Raw genomic sequence first — 14,571 nt, 5'->3', positions numbered from 1 at the left:
TTGAAGCGTTAGTCATTGGTCATTGGGGGTAACATGCAGAGTAAGGGGGTATGTTGGTGTTTTGGGGCTGGGCAGCACACATAGTATATACACACTGCAATGTCCCCAATGAGGGGTGGGTAACCGGTGGGCGGGGTCAGGAGACAGTCGATAAACGGTGAGGGTCCACCACCCATACGGGAGGCAGGGACAGTCATGGGTATAAGCAAGCGGGCTGGATAATGGGGATGGGGTGACCCTCACGTGGCGGGATTCAGCTAGGTTTGGTGGGTTTAGGGCTCAGGGGATAGGGTCCAGCAGGGGGTGTGCGTGGGTGCACGAGGTCTCCCCGGCTCACTCTCGGTATTGGCGGTGGCCGGTGATGTGCTCGGTGTAAATGTCCCGGGACCAACGGATAGCGTCCGAGACCATTAGGCGTCTCATGAGCCGCGCGTAATGACGGCCCACCCCACAGGTCCTCAGCACGCGTTCGTTACACGGGTCCCAGGCACCCAGGGCCCCAACGAGCAGAGCGTCGACGTGCACCTCGTAGCCCTTAGTCCGCAGGGTGTCAGCCAGGGGAGCGTATTTTTCGAGCTTGCGGGCTCGGGCTTCGCGGAAGGCCGGGGTCCTGTTCTCGAACGGAATCGCTACGTCGACCAGGATGATCTTTTTCCCCACCTCGTCCGTGACGACGATGTCCGGGCGCAGCGGGCTGTCAGTGCCAGGGACGGCGCGGTTGACGGTGATCTCTCCCAGACGCGGGTTGATGGCCTTCACTAGACGGTCCTGGACGGCGTTGTGGCGTAGCTGCCAGGCTCTGGCGTGGGGCTTGCAGCAGCACAGGACGTGGGGCAGGGTTTCGTTGACGTACCCGCACTTCCTGCAGCGTTTGTCCCGGTTCCCGTGGCGGATGGCACCGTTGAGCGGGACGCAATTCAGCCGGGCGCGGTGGATGAACCGCCAGTCGGCGAACCGGGTGAAGCTGCCTGTGGGGAGGAAGTGGTTGCTGGAGTCCCACTTGCTGGTTACTTCGAAGACTTTACCCTGGTCCGGCTTTTTCTTCAGGGCGTCCACGTAGAGCGCGTGGACGGCGGCCTTCAGGGATCTCTCCAGCACGCCTCTGGCTCCCGGGGTGACGACGATGTTGTCCTCCGTTCCGATCCGCGGTATCAGGACTCCCAGCTCCTGCCGTTCCTCGTTCCATTCCCAGCGGCAGCCCAGGCGCTTTCCCAGCCGGCGCGTGGCATTGCGGGCGCGGGTCCACAGCGAGGCGAAGTCTCCCCTGTCCCGGGCGAAGTCGCCGTCCAGGGAGCCGCTCAAGAAGGTGGCCACATCTCGGTCGGAGGGAGGTCTGCCGATTCGTTTCTCGGTGGCGGCGTGCAGGGCGGTCGTTGCAACGTTCTTTACCGTGGCGTCCGGGCAAGTCAGGAGGCGGAAGGCGTGTGTGAGGACCGCGATGTCGCAGAGGTCTCCCATACGGGGGACGCCGGCACCACCGTGCCTGTGCTTGATGTATACGAGTTCGTTGCTGGCTCTCCGGGGCAGGGACATCCAGTTTTTGACCAGTTTCCGGATGGCGCTGTCCGCCTTGTTGAGGGGCACCTTTGCCACGGCGGATCCCCTCAGGACGAAGGCGATGCGGGGGATCAGGAATGTGTTGAGAGCGTTGATCTTCTGCCACGGCGCCAGCAGGGATGTGTCGATTTTGGCGGCGTCTTGCAGGATCTCCCCGATGGTGTCCTCGGGGGTCTGCCGGACGCGGAAGCCTGTCGGCGTGCCGAGGTGCTGGTACGCCTGCCCCTCCGCCAGGGGAACGACGGACTCGCCCTGGATGAGGAACTCCGTCATCAGTACCGAGTCCCTCTTGCTCCCGTCGACGTGGAGGGACGCACACTTCTTGGCATTGAAGCGGAGTCCCGCCCAGTCCGCGGCTCTCCCAATGGTGTCAAGCATGCCCTGGAGCCTCTCGGGGTCGTCCGCGATCAGGACCAGGTCATCCGCGTAGGCCAAGATGCTCACCCTCTCGCCGTGTAGGTCGAAGCCGTCGGCGCCGTCAGAGATCGCCCGCAGGAGCGGCTCCATGGCGAGGTTAAAGACGATGGGGCTGAGGGGGCAACCCTGCTTCACGCCGCTGTGGATCGGTATCTCTGCGGTCTCCCCTTCTACCGATCGGATGGTGGTGCTGCAGCCCTCATATAGCTCCCGGATCAGGTGGAGGAAGGTCTCTGGCATCCCAAACTCCTGTAGAGTGTCGAAGATGTGATGGTGGGGGATGGACCCGAAGGCGTTGGCCAGGTCGAGCCACGCTATCGAGCACTGCCTCCGCGTTCTCCTGGTCGTCTGGATGACGGTCTGGAGAAGGAAGTTGTGCTCGTAGCACCCCTCCGACGGCATGAAGCCCTTCTGGGCAGCGCTGATGGCTCCCCCGGTCGTCGCCCACTCCGTGATCCTGGCTGCCAGGCAGCTGGCGTACAGTTTGTACATGGTGGAGCAGAGGGAGATGGGTCTCCAGTTGCTGGGGTCGTCCCGCTCGCCCTTCTTGGGAATCAGGACGGTCATGGCCTTCTTCCAGGAGGTGGGGGATCGGCCGAAGCGCTTGCACAAGTTAAAGATGTTGGAGAGCAGGAGGCAGCCGGGGTCCCGCTTCTTGAGGAGGCTGTAGGGGATGCTGTCTTTTCCAGGTGCAGTATTCTTGGTTCTGGAGAGCCTGGCCGTCACCTCTTTAGGGGTGAAGCCGGCCTCCAGGCCATCCGCGTCGGGAATGCGGGGCAGGGGGCGGAGGCACTCCGGGCGCTGCGCGTCGTTCCTGGGCACGCCGCCGAACACTCCGAGGAAGTAGTTGTAGAGGCGCTCGGGCGGGATCGTGCAGTACGACGGGGGCCCGTCGAGGATCTCTCTCACGGCCTTGAGGCGGTTCGTACGGTACATCTTCTGGATCCTTGACGCGGCTGCCGGGTCGAAACGGCGGCCGGTGTTCCTCCTTCCAGCTCCCCTGGTGTTGTTGTCACGGTGTGGGGCGGGCCGTCTCGGGGCAGGCCGGGTGGTCTCCTGGTTCGGTGTCCTCTTGAAGGCAATCTCCGCGGACAGCTCGCGGGTGAGCCTGTCAACGAGCAGGTCAAATTCCGCGAAGGAGGCTGCCGCTTGGAGCTCCTCGATCCAGGCGGCCTGCCAAGGCGTGGCTGGCCTAGGCTCCGGCCGCCGGTCCTCGGGCTCCTCGGTCGGCGTGGGCAGCGAGTTTGTCGTGTGGTCGATGGGTTGTCCCACTTGTGGGTCGGGGGACTCCGCGGTTGGGTCCCGGGGCGTAGTCGCTGGTGGGGTAGGATCGCCACTGGTTGTTGGCGGAATCTGGACAGGGTCAAGGGGGGCGGGGGTGATGCCAGGTCTTCCGTGTGCGGCTGCTGTCTGGGGGGTTGTCGCGGAAGCGTGCGACCTTCTGGCAGCAGGGATCGGCCTGGGGCCTCTGGCAGCAGTAGTTTGCAGAGTGGGCTGGGGGGTGGACCCCGTTCCCTCGGTAGGCGGGGTTCGAGGTGCAGGTTGAGGGGTCGCATTGGCTCTTCCTGCGGTTGGCGCCCGTAGGGTGGCCTGGCGACCGGCGTCGGTTCCGCGGGGGGCAGGGGTTCGGGCGGCCACGCGTGGCGGGGCGCTGACCCTTCTTGGGATGGGGTTGCGCTGGTTGGGCGTTTTCGGGAGTGCACTAAGACGCCTCAGCTCAGAGAGCTTACGGGCCACCTGGGTGGATGTGAAAGGTGTCCAGCTGGCAGGGGCTCGGTTAACGTTGCCTGCTGTGGGAGGTGCCGTCTCGGTGGTGGGGCCCTGGTCCAACGGCTCGGGGGTTGGAGTGGGTTTTAAGGTGGCGGTTGGCGGGGGTGCCCCGTTTCCACGCGGCGCGGGAGCAGCGGGCCGGGGCACAGGAGGGCGAGAGGCCGGGACCAGAGTTGTCGCTGAACGGGCTCTCTTGCAGCTGGCCTGGTGTGCCTTGCATCTCTTCTGAGTTTCAAAGGGCAGGCTGCAGAGGGCGCAGCTGAAGGTGGTGGATTTGCCATGGCACCTTTTCAAGTGCCTGGTGACTCCTCCGAGGAGGTGGAAACGCCGGGGCGGCGAGCAGATGGGGCAGGTGAGCGCATCAGCGGCAAGGGGGTATGTGAGGTAGATGGTGTCATCGTCACCCCCCTGCGGAGCGGGGGTCTCAGTGGTAGTAGAGGTTTCTCCAGCAAGGGTGTCCCGCTGGGGGTCGGGCGGGGACTGCTGGGGGCCAGGGGGTGTGACTGGTGCCCGCCGGGGGACAGGGGAGCCGTCTCGTGGCGGCTGGAGCAGCTGGGGAGCAGGGGGCGTGTCTGGGTACCGCAGGAGAACCGGGGAGGCATCTCGTGGTGGCTGGGGCGTGTGGCAGAGTTCCCTTGACAGCCGGGGGACGTGGGGTGGGGTGTTCAGCAGTTGCGACTGCTGTGGGGCGGTGTGGGGGTCTCCCGTTGGCTGGAGCAGCAGGAGCGTGGAGGATGTCCCCGGCGGTTGGGGTGGCAGGGGAGTGGTTGGGGGGTCCCCCGGTGGCTGGAGCAGCAGGTGGACAGCGGAGGAGTCGCTCTGCAGCTGGAGTGCCAGGTGATGGGGGGGCAGGTCTCCCAGGTTCCGCGGCAGTCGGCGGGCAGCGGGTCGGGGTCCTGTCCGCCGGGGCGCATCAGTGGGCTCCTCGGTCACTGCGAGCGGTGGCGGCTGGGGCGCAGGGTGGGAGGCCCCCTGCGGCTCGGGCGGTGGTGGCTGGGGCAGGTGGTGGGGATCCCCTGGCTGCATAGGCGGCAGCTGCGCGGGGCAGGAGACCCCCGGGGGCTCAGACAGCGGCGGCCGGGGCGGGTGGTGGGGATCCCCTGGCTGCATAGGCGGCAGCAGCGCGGAGCAGGAGATCCCCGGTGGCCAAGGCAGCAGTGACTGGGCCACGTGGCGGGGCTCCCCGAGCTGCCCGAGTAGTTGCAGCTGGGGAGCGGAGCAGGAGTCCCCTGGCGGTGGGACCAGCGGCGGCTGCGGGGTTCCGCGGGGCTCCCCGGGCTGCCCAGGCAGCGGCAGCCGGGGAGCGGGGCAGGAGTCTCCGGGCGGCAGCCGGGGCACGTGGCGGGAGTCCCCGAGCGGCGGCGGCGGGGGTGCGCCGCGGGTCTCCCCGGGCTGCTCCGGTAGTGGCAGCCGGGGAACGGGGCAGGAGTCCCCGGGCGGCGGAGGCGCGCCGCGGGGCTCCCCGGGCCGTGTAGGCAGCGGTAACCGGGGAGCTGGGCCGGAGTCCCCGGGCGGCGGCGGCGGAGGCGCGCCGCGGGACTCCCCGGGCTGCTCAAGCAGCGGCAGCCGGGGAGCGGGGCAGGAGTCCCCGGGCGGCGGCGGCGGAGGCGCGCCGCGGGGCTCCCCGAGCTGCTCCGGCAGCGGCAGCCGGGGAGCGGGGCAGGAGTCCCCGAGCGGCGGCGGCGGAGGCGCGCCGCGGGGCTCCCCGGACTGCTCCGGCAGCGGCAGCCGGGGATCGGGGCAGGGGTCCCCGTGCGTCGGCGGCGGAGACGCGCCGCGGGGCTCCCCGGGCTGCTCCGGTAGTGGCAGCCGGGGAACGGGGCAGGAGTCCCCGGGCGGCGGAGGCGCGCCGCGGGGCTCCCCGGGCTGCCCAGGCAGAGGTGGCCAGGGCGTGGGGCAGGAGTCCCCCACCGGTGGCTGGGGTAGGGGCAGCTGGAGCACGTGGCCCGGCTCCCCAAGGTGGACACGCGGCAGGGGCTGGGGCTCGAGGCAGGGATCCCCCGGCGGCCGGAGCAGCAGCGGCTGGGGCGCGTGGCGGGGGTCCCCGGGCTGCGCCAGGGGGGGCGGCCAGGGCGTGGGGCATGGGTCCCCCGGTGGCAGGGGCAGCCGCTTTGGGGAGGGGGGGCAACCCCCCGGCGGCATGGGTGGTGGGGGAGCCGCGGGAGAGTCCCCTGGAGGGAGTAGGTGCTGGGGCTCAGTGGAAAGGATACCTGGCCCCAGGGGTAGCAGATGGCCAGCGGGGCTCCTCTCCGGTAGCTGGGACGCGTGGGGACGGACTCCTGGCGGCAGCAGCAGCTGGGCGGCAGTGGATGTCTGGGGTAGCAGGGGCGTGGGGAGGCAGTCTCTCCGCGGCTGCGGCTCTTCCCGCGGCAGGAGCGAGGTGGAGCAGACTCCCGGTGGTTGCAGCTGCTGGCGGTCGGCTGCAGGTTCGTCCAGCGGCTGGAGCACTGCAGGGCGGCCTCCCGGCGGCTGGGGACCGGGGTCTACCTTCCTCCTCTCGGTGGTGTTCCTGCAGGCTGGTCTTCGGATGGAAGAGCTTTCTGCAGCAGCATCTTGGGGGCGATTCTCCTTGTCTTCGCACTTCCCTCTGGATCTGCTGGTTTGCCATGGCTCTGAGACACCGAGAGACTTCTTTCGGGTAGTGAGCTGAGAAGATCTCCGGGGAGGACCAGGCGTAACAGCCGGGAGCCTGTGTCGAGCAACAGGCTGTGCTGGGACAGTGGTCAGAGCTTTAGGTTGCGTGTTAGGGGTTGCAGGATGCATCCCAGAGCACCATGAGCTCGTCAGGATAGCTGATACAGTGTATCAGTAGTGATTCAGATTAAACTGATATAGATCTAGGTAGTAGCTTATCAGATGCAATTAATAAAGATTAAACTGATAAGAACAGATACTAGGTTTGCACCACAGCTCAGAGAGCCGAGACGCTGGACCAGAGCTCAAAGAGCCGAGAAGCGAAGTAATGGGGAAGGGGTGACCCTCACGTGGCGGGATTCAGCTAGGTTTGGTGGGTTTAGGGCTCAGGGGATAGGGTCCAGCAGGGAGTGTGTGTGGGTGCACGAGGTCTCCCCAGCTCACTCTCGGTATTGGCGGTGGCCGGTGATGTGCTCGGTGTAAATGTCCCGGGACACTACTGAGAGACAGTGACCCAAAGACCCCACTTCTATAACATGAGAAAGCCAATCTTTTCAAAATTTTATGAAAGAGTAGAATAGAAATGAAAAAAGCAGCTGCTCAAGTAGGTAAACCCCCATCCAAAAAAAAACCATACAAAACAGTCAAACAGTTTGAGCACCAATAGATCACAAAAGATTTTTTTCTATTTTTTCAACAACCATGTTCTCCCCGGAGGGAGGCGCACCAAACCTGGAAGTACTGCAATACCAGGCTGATGCATGGAGTGGAAGGAGCAAGCTCCTATTCCATCTCCCTGTTCCAAAAATCCGTTTAATATAAAGTTCTCACATCGAGAACATATCAGATATTAAACTGATAAGAACAGATTTAAATTTTATTAGAGAATATTTAAAGAAATAAACGATACAGAAAATTTGAAGCGTTAGTCATTGGTCATTGGGGGTAACATGCAGAGTAAGGGGGTATGTTGGTGTTTTGGGGCTGGGCAGCACACATAGTATATACACACTGCAATGTCCCCAATGAGGGGTGGGTAACCGGTGGGCGGGGTCAGGAGACAGTCGATAAACGGTGAGGGTCCACCACCCATACGGGAGGCAGGGACAGTCATGGGTATAAGCAAGCGGGCTGGATAATGGGGATGGGGTGACCCTCACGTGGCGGGATTCAGCTAGGTTTGGTGGGTTTAGGGCTCAGGGGATAGGGTCCAGCAGGGGGTGTGTGTGGGTGCACGAGGTCTCCCCGGCTCACTCTTGGTATTGGCGGTGGCCGGTGATGTGCTCGGTGTAAATGTCCCGGGACCAACGGATAGCGTCCGAGACCATTAGGCGTCTCATGAGCCGCGCGTAATGACGGCCCACCCCACAGGTCCTCAGCACGCGTTCGTTACACGGGTCCCAGGCACCCAGGGCCCCAACGAGCAGAGCGTCGACGTGCACCTCGTAGCCCTTAGTCCGCAGGGTGTCAGCCAGGGGGGCGTATTTTTCGAGCTTGCGGGCTCGGGCTTCGCGGAAGGCCGGGGTCCTGTTCTCGAACGGAATCGCTACGTCGACCAGGATGATCTTTTTCCCCACCTCGTCCGTGACGACGATGTCCGGGCGCAGCGGGCTGTCAGTGCCAGGGACGGCGCGGTTGACGGTGATCTCTCCCAGACGCGGGTTGATGGCCTTCACTAGACGGTCCTGGACGGCGTTGTGGCGTAGCTGCCAGGCTCTGGCGTGGGGCTTGCAGCAGCACAGGACGTGGGGCAGGGTTTCGTTGACGTACCCGCACTTCCTGCAGCGTTTGTCCCGGTTCCCGTGGCGGATGGCACCGTTGAGCGGGACGCAATTCAGCCGGGCGCGGTGGATGAACCGCCAGTCGGCGAACCGGGTGAAGCTGCCTGTGGGGAGGAAGTGGTTGCTGGAGTCCCACTTGCTGGTTACTTCGAAGACTTTACCCTGGTCCGGCTTTTTCTTCAGGGCGTCCACGTAGAGCGCGTGGACGGCGGCCTTCAGGGATCTCTCCAGCACGCCTCTGGCTCCCGGGGTGACGACGATGTTGTCCTCCGTTCCGATCCGCGGTATCAGGACTCCCAGCTCCTGCCGTTCCTCGTTCCATTCCCAGCGGCAGCCCAGGCGCTTTCCCAGCCGGCGCGTGGCATTGCGGGCGCGGGTCCACAGCGAGGCGAAGTCTCCCCTGTCCCGGGCGAAGTCGCCGTCCAGGGAGCCGCTCAAGAAGGTGGCCACATCTCGGTCGGAGGGAGGTCTGCCGATTCGTTTCTCGGTGGCGGCGTGCAGGGCGGTCGTTGCAACGTTCTTTACCGTGGCGTCCGGGCAAGTCAGGAGGCGGAAGGCGTGTGTGAGGACCGCGATGTCGCAGAGGTCTCCCATACGGGGGACGCCGGCACCACCGTGCCTGTGCTTGATGTATACGAGTTCGTTGCTGGCTCTCCGGGGCAGGGACATCCAGTTTTTGACCAGTTTCCGGATGGCGCTGTCCGCTTTGTTGAGGGGCACCTTTGCCACGGCGGATCCCCTCAGGACGAAGGCGATGCGGGGGATCAGGAAGGTGTTGAGAGCGTTGATCTTCTGCCACGGCGCCAGCAGGGATGTGTCGATTTTGGCGGCGTCTTGCAGGATCTCCCCGATGGTGTCCTCGGGGGTCTGCCGGACGCGGAAGCCTGTCGGCGTGCCGAGGTGCTGGTACGCCTGCCCCTCCGCCAGGGGAACGACGGACTCGCCCTGGATGAGGAACTCCGTCATCAGTACCGAGTCCCTCTTGCTCCCGTCGACGTGGAGGGACGCACACTTCTTGGCATTGAAGCGGAGTCCCGCCCAGTCCGCGGCTCTCCCGATGGTGTCAAGCATGCCCTGGAGCCTCTCGGGGTCGTCCGCGATCAGGACCAGGTCATCCGCGTAGGCCAAGATGCTCACCCTCTCGCCGTGTAGGTCGAAGCCGTCGGCGCCGTCAGAGATCGCCCGCAGGAGCGGCTCCATGGCGAGGTTAAAGACGATGGGGCTGAGGGGGCAACCCTGCTTCACGCCGCTGTGGATCGGTATCTCTGCGGTCTCCCCTTCTACCGATCGGATGGTGGTGCTGCAGCCCTCATATAGCTCCCGGATCAGGTGGAGGAAGGTCTCTGGCATCCCAAACTCCTGTAGAGTGTCGAAGATGTGATGGTGGGGGATGGACCCGAAGGCGTTGGCCAGGTCGAGCCACGCTATCGAGCACTGCCTCCGCGTTCTCCTGGTCGTCTGGATGACGGTCTGGAGAAGGAAGTTGTGCTCGTAGCACCCCTCCGACGGCATGAAGCCCTTCTGGGCAGCGCTGATGGCTCCCCCGGTCGTCGCCCACTCCGTGATCCTGGCTGCCAGGCAGCTGGCGTACAGTTTGTACATGGTGGAGCAGAGGGAGATGGGTCTCCAGTTGCTGGGGTCGTCCCGCTCGCCCTTCTTGGGAATCAGGACGGTCATGGCCTTCTTCCAGGAGGTGGGGGATCGGCCGAAGCGCTTGCACAAGTTAAAGATGTTGGAGAGCAGGAGGCAGCCGGGGTCCCGCTTCTTGAGGAGGCTGTAGGGGATGCTGTCTTTTCCGGGTGCAGTATTCTTGGTTCTGGAGAGCCTGGCCGTCACCTCTTTAGGGGTGAAGTCGGCCTCCAGGCCGTCCGCGTCGGGAATGCGGGGCAGGGGGCGGAGGCACTCCGGGCGCTGCGCGTCGTTCCTGGGCACGCCGCCGAACACTCCGAGGAAGTAGTTGTAGAGGCGCTCGGGCGGGATCGTGCAGTACGACGGGGGCCCGTCGAGGATCTCTCTCACGGCCTTGAGGCGGTTCGTACGGTACATCTTCTGGATCCTTGACGCTGCTGCCGGGTCGAAACGGCGGCCGGTGTTCCTCCTTCCAGCTCCCCTGGTGTTGTTGTCACGGTGTGGGGCGGGCCGTCTCGGGGCAGGCCGGGTGGTCTCCTGGTTCGGTGTCCTCTTGAAGGCAATCTCCGCGGACAGCTCGCGGGTGAGCCTGTCAACGAGCAGGTCAAATTCCGCGAAGGAGGCTGCCGCTTGGAGCTCCTCGATCCAGGCGGCCTGCCAAGGCGTGGCTGGCCTAGGCTCCGGCCGCCGGTCCTCGGGCTCCTCGGTCGGCGTGGGCAGCGAGTTTGTCGTGTGGTCGATGGGTTGTCCCACTTGTGGGTCGGGGGACTCCGCGGTTGGGTCCCGGGGCGTAGTCGCTGGTGGGGTAGGATCGCCACTGGTTGTTGGCGGAATCTGGACAGGGTCAAGGGGGGCGGGGGTGATGCCAGGTCTTCCGTGTGCGGCTGCTGTCTGGGGGGTTGTCGCGGAAGCGTGCGACCTTCTGGCAGCAGGGATCGGCCTGGGGCCTCTGGCAGCAGTAGTTTGCAGAGTGGGCTGGGGGGTGGACCCCGTTCCCTCGGTAGGCGGGGTTCGAGGTGCAGGTTGAGGGGTCGCATTGGCTCTTCCTGCGGTTGGCGCCCGTAGGGTGGCCTGGCGACCGGCGTCGGTTCCGCGGGGGGCAGGGGTTCGGGCGGCCACGCGTGGCGGGGCGCTGACCCTTCTTGGGATGGGGTTGCGCTGGTTGGGCGTCGGGAGTGCACTAAGACGCCTCAGCTCAGAGAGCTTACGGGCCACCTGGGTGGATGTGAAAGGTGTCCAGCTGGCAGGGGCTCGGTTAACGTTGCCTGCTATGGGAGGTGCCGTCTCGGTGGTGGGGCCCTGGTCCAACGGCTCGGGGGTTGGAGTGGGTTTTAAGGTGGCGGTTGGCGGGGGTGCCCCGTTTCCACGCGGCGCGGGAGCAGCGGGCCGGGGCACAGGAGGGCGAGAGGCCGGGACCAGAGTTGTCGCTGAACGGGCTCTCTTGCAGCTGGCCTGGTGTGCCTTGCATCTCTTCTGAGTTTCAAAGGGCAGGCTGCAGAGGGCGCAGCTGAAGGTGGTGGATTTGCCATGGCACCTTTTCAAGTGTCTGGTGACTCCTCCGAGGAGGCGGAAACGCCGGGGCGGCGAGCAGATGGGGCAGGTGAGCGCATCAGCGGCAAGGGGGTATGTGAGGTAGATGGTGTCATCGTCACCCCCCTGCGGAGCGGGGGTCTCAGTGGTAGTAGAGGTTTCTCCAGCAAGGGTGTCCCGCTGCGGGTCGGGCGGGGACTGCTGGGGGCCAGGGGGTGTGACTGGTGCCCGCCGGGGGACAGGGGAGCCGTCTCGTGGCGGCTGGAGCAGCTGGGGAGCAGGGGGCGTGTCTGGGTACCGCAGGAGAACCGGGGAGGCATCTCGTGGTGGCTGGGGCGTGTGGCAGAGTTCCCTTGACAGCCGGGGGACGTGGGGTGGGGTGTTCAGCAGTTGCGACTGCTGTGGGGCGGTGTGGGGGTCTCCCGTTGGCTGGAGCAGCAGGAGCGTGGTGGATGTCCCCGGCGGTTGGGGTGGCAGGGGAGTGGTTGGGGGGTCCCCCGGTGGCTGGAGCAGCTGGTGGACAGCGGGGGAGTCACTCTGCAGCTGGAGTGCCAGGTGATGGGGGGGCAGGTCTCCCAGGTTCCGCGGCAGTCGGCGGGCAGCGGGTCGGGGTCCTGTCCGCCGGGGCGCATCAGTGGGCTCCTCGGTCACTGCGAGCGGTGGCGGCTGGGGCGCAGGGTGGGAGGCCCCCTGCGGCTCGGGCGGTGGTGACTGGGGCAGGTGGTGGGGATCCCCTGGCTGCATAGGCGGCAGCTGCGCGGGGCAGGAGACCCCCGGGGGCTCAGACAGCGGCGGCCGGGGCGGGTGGTGGGGATCCCCTGGCTGCATAGGCGGCAGCAGCGCGGAGCAGGAGATCCCCGGTGGCCAAGGCAGCGGTGACTGGGCCACGTGGCGGGGCTCCCCGAGCTGCCCGAGTAGTTGCAGCTGGGGAGCGGAGCAGGAGTCCCCTGGCGGTGGGACCAGCGGCGGCTGCGGGGTTCCGCGGGGCTCCCCGGGCTGCCCAGGCAGCGGCAGCCGGGGAGCGGGGCAGGAGTCTCCGGGCGGCAGCCGGGGCACGTGGCGGGAGTCCCCGAGCGGCGGCGGTGGGGGTGCGCCGCGGGTCTCCCCGGGCTGCTCCGGTAGTGGCAGCCGGGGAACGGGGCAGGAGTCCCCGGGCGGCGGAGGCGCGCCGCGGGGCTCCCCGGGCCGTGTAGGCAGCGGTAACCGGGGAGCTGGGCCGGAGTCCCCGGGCGGCGGCGGCGGAGGCGCGCCGCGGGACTCCCCGGGCTGCTCAAGCAGCGGCAGCCGGGGAGCGGGGCAGGAGTCCCCGGGCGGCGGCGGCGGAGGCGCGCCGCGGGGCTCCCCGAGCTGCTCCGGCAGCGGCAGCCGGGGAGCGGGGCAGGAGTCCCCGAGCGGCGGCGGCGGAGGCGCGCCGCGGGGCCCCCCGGACTGCTCCGGCAGCGGCAGCCGGGGATCGGGGCAGGGGTCCCCGTGCGTCGGCGGCGGAGGTGCGCCGCGGGGCTCCCCGGGCTGCTCCGGTAGTGGCAGCCGGGGAACGGGGCAGGAGTCCCCGGGCGGCGGAGGCGCGCCGCGGGGCTCCCCGGGCTGCCCAGGCAGAGGTGGCCAGGGCGTGGGGCAGGAGTCCCCCACCGGTGGCTGGGGTAGGGGCAGCTGGAGCACGTGGCCCGGCTCCCCAAGGTGGACACGCGGCAGGGGCTGGGGCTCGAGGCAGGGATCCCCCGGCGGCCGGAGCAGCAGCGGCTGGGGCGCGTGGCGGGGGTCCCCGGGCTGCGCCAGGGGGGGCGGCCAGGGCGTGGGGCATGGGTCCCCCGGTGGCAGGGGCAGCCGCTTTGGGGAGGGGGGGCAGCCCCCCGGCGGCATGGGTGGTGGGGGAGCCGCGGGAGAGTCCCCTGAAGGGAGTAGGTGCTGGGGCTCAGTGGAAAGGATACCTGGCCCCAGGGGCAGCAGATGGCCAGCGGGGCTCCTCTCCGGTAGCTGGGACGCGTGGGGACGGACTTCTGGTGGCAGGAGCAGCTGGTCGGCAGTTGATGTCTCGGGCAGCAGGGGCGTAGGGAGGCAGTCTCTCCGCGGCTGCGGCTCTTCCCGCGGCAGGAGCGAGGTGGAGCAGACTCCTGGTGGTTGCAGCTGCTGGCGGTCGGCTGCAGGTTCGTCCAGCGGCTGGAGCACTGCAGGGCGGCCTCCCGGCGGCTGGGGACCGGGGTCTACCTTCCTCCTCTCGGTGGTGTTCCTGCAGGCTGGTCTTCGGATGGAAGAGCTTTCTGCAGCAGCATCTTGGGGGCGATTCTCCTTGTCTTCGCACTTCCCTCTGGATCTGCTGGTTTGCCATGGCTCTGAGACACCGAGAGACTTCTTTCGGGTAGTGATCTGAGAAGATCTCCGGGGAGGACCAGGCGTAACAGCCGGGAGCCTGTGTCGAGCAACAGGCTGTGCTGGGACAGTGGTCAGAGCTTTAGGTTGTGTGTTAGGGGTTGCAGGATGCATCCCAGAGCACCATGAGCTTGTCAGGATAGCTGATACAGTGTATCAGTAGTGATTCAGATTAAACTGATATAGATCTAGGTAGTAGCTTATCAGATGCAATTAATAAAGATTAAACTGATAAGAACAGATACTAGGTTTGCACCACAGCTCAGAGAGCCGAGACGCTGGACCAGAGCTCAAAGAGCCGAGAAGCGAAGTAATGGGGAAGGGGTGACCCTCACGTGGCGGGATTCAGCTAGGTTTGGTGGGTTTAGGGCTCAGGGGATAGGGTCCAGCAGGGGGTGTGTGTGGGTGCACGAGGTCTCCCCAGCTCACTCTCGGTATTGGCGGTGGCCGGTGATGTGCTCGGTGTAAATGTCCCGGGACACTACTGAGAGACAGTGACCCAAAGACCCCACTTCTATAACATGAGAAAGCCAATCTTTTCAAAATTTTATGAAAGAGTAGAATAGAAATGAAAAAAGCAGCTGCTCAAGTAGGTAAACCCCCATCCAAAAAAAAACCATACAAAACAGTCAAACAGTTTGAGCACCAATAGATCACAAAAGATTTTTTTCTATTTTTTCAACAACCATGTTCTCCCCGGAGGGAGGCGCACCAAACCTGGAAGTACTGCAATACCAGGCTGATGCATGGAGTGGAAGGAGCAAGCTCCTATTCCATCTCCCTGTTCCAAAAATCCGTTTAATATAAAGTTCTCACATCGAGAACATATCAGATATTAAACTGATAAGAACAGATTTAAATTTTATTAGAGAATATTTAAAGAAAT

General features: G+C 65.5%; 1 protein-coding gene and 2 non-coding genes across 3 annotated transcripts in view; all 3 read right to left on the bottom strand.

The window, feature by feature from the left end:
- The window catches only part of LOC128826928 (uncharacterized), a 303,519-nt gene that overhangs the window by 209,199 nt on the left and 79,749 nt on the right, over positions 1-14,571 (bottom strand). The gene's annotated exons all lie outside the window — the stretch shown is intronic.
- LOC128827553 (U2 spliceosomal RNA) lies at positions 7,095-7,279 on the bottom strand. Its single transcript, XR_008442981.1, has one exon. It is a non-coding gene; the product is annotated as a U2 spliceosomal RNA (small nuclear RNA).
- Positions 14,387-14,571, bottom strand: LOC128827552 (U2 spliceosomal RNA). Its single transcript, XR_008442980.1, has one exon. It is a non-coding gene; the product is annotated as a U2 spliceosomal RNA (small nuclear RNA).

This window comes from Malaclemys terrapin, chromosome 21 (genome assembly GCF_027887155.1).
Source record: "Malaclemys terrapin pileata isolate rMalTer1 chromosome 21, rMalTer1.hap1, whole genome shotgun sequence".
Lineage (NCBI taxonomy): Eukaryota > Metazoa > Chordata > Testudines > Emydidae > Malaclemys > Malaclemys terrapin.
Note: the sequence above shows the minus strand (reverse complement) of the source record. Positions and strands in the feature narration are given on the sequence as shown.